The 1453-nt window shown below is 40.0% G+C and overlaps 1 non-coding gene across 1 annotated transcript; it reads right to left on the reverse strand.

Annotated features, from left to right (window-relative positions):
- Positions 1 to 666: 666 nt before the first annotated feature.
- On the reverse strand, positions 667 to 772 carry LOC125459581 (U6 spliceosomal RNA). The gene has a single exon (XR_007249048.1). It is a non-coding gene; the product is annotated as a U6 spliceosomal RNA (small nuclear RNA).
- Between the last annotated feature and the right edge of the window lie 681 nt (positions 773 to 1453).

The following is a 1453-nucleotide window of genomic DNA, read 5'->3' on the forward strand; positions in this document are numbered from 1 at the left end:
CAGAGACAGGTTGGACTGGTTTCGTGTCTTTCCCCTGTTGTTTCTGAATACCACTCACATGAATTCTATATTATCTAATCCAAGATCATTTCTTATTGAAATACCAATTCTACATTGCACTAACAAAGTCACACCACTACCCTTCCCTTCAAATTTCACATACGTTCAGTTCCCAGCTTTGATCTCCTTGCAACCATGTCTCCATAACAGCTATAAGATCATACTTATTAACCCCTAATTGCGGTGTTAATTCACTTATGCCGTTTCAAATACCGATTAATGTTCCATTAATTTTACTATATTACTTTTTCTTTTCACCTTTATCACTATTTGCTACTTTTTAAAAATGCTTGTATAATCTGTTCCTTCCTGAGCCATGCTAGGTATGATTGTCAAAATAGCTGCCTTGGTATGCTGCTATATATCCTTTTGATTTTCAAGCCTAAATTTCCTTCCTCCCAAACTCTCCATATTCAAATTAGTTTGAAGCCCTTTCTATAATTCTAGTTATTCGATTCACCAGGACTCTGATCCAACATAGTTCAAGTGAAGTCTGTGTGATTGGAACAGCTCCCTTATACCCGGAACTGGTACAAATGCCCCAGGAACTGAAACATATTCCTTCTACACCAATCTTTTAAGCTATGCATTTAACTCTTTTACAGTTTTTGTGTCAAACACTTACCAAACTCAATTGTCATCTTTATGCAGGGGACCATGCTAATCTTCCTTGTACTGTTCCTATTTAACTATATGGGACACCAAAGTGAACACTTTACTATACACTGATAATGGGAACTGCAGATGCTGGAGAATCCAAGATAATAAAATGTGAGGCTGGGTGAACACAGCAGGCCCAGCAGCATCTCAGGAGTGCTCCTGAGATGCTGCTGGGCCTGCTGTGTTCATCCAGCCTCACATTTTATTACTTTAGCATACACTGTTTTGTCCATGGCTCAGGAAATCCTAAGATTATCACCTTGAAGATTCTGGATTTTAGTTTAGCTTAAAATCTCCTTCCAAGTCCTATCAATGTCATAATAGTAAAGTGGGTGACAACACCTGGATCACTTCCTCCCAACTCCAAGTTCTTTTCCACTTATACAACACAGCACATGAACGGGCCCTTCATCCCACCTAGTCTGCAACAATTCCAATCCTTACTGCCCATACATGTTTCCTAAACCCTCTGTTTGCCTCGTGCTCCTGCTCCTGTGTCTATCAAGATACACCTTAAACATTGCTAACGTGTCTGCTTCCACCATCTCCACTGGCAGTGAGTTCCAGGCACCAACTTCAATGTGAAAAATTTTCCCCATACTTCTGTCCTAAACTTTCCTCCTCTCACCTTGAACCTATGCTCTCTTGTAGTTGATCTTTCCACCCTGGGAAAAAGCCTCTGACTATCCACTCTATCTATGCATCTCATAATTTTGTTCACCTCTTATAGGTT

Source organism: Stegostoma tigrinum, chromosome 17 (genome assembly GCF_030684315.1).
Source record: "Stegostoma tigrinum isolate sSteTig4 chromosome 17, sSteTig4.hap1, whole genome shotgun sequence".
Lineage (NCBI taxonomy): Eukaryota > Metazoa > Chordata > Chondrichthyes > Orectolobiformes > Stegostomatidae > Stegostoma > Stegostoma tigrinum.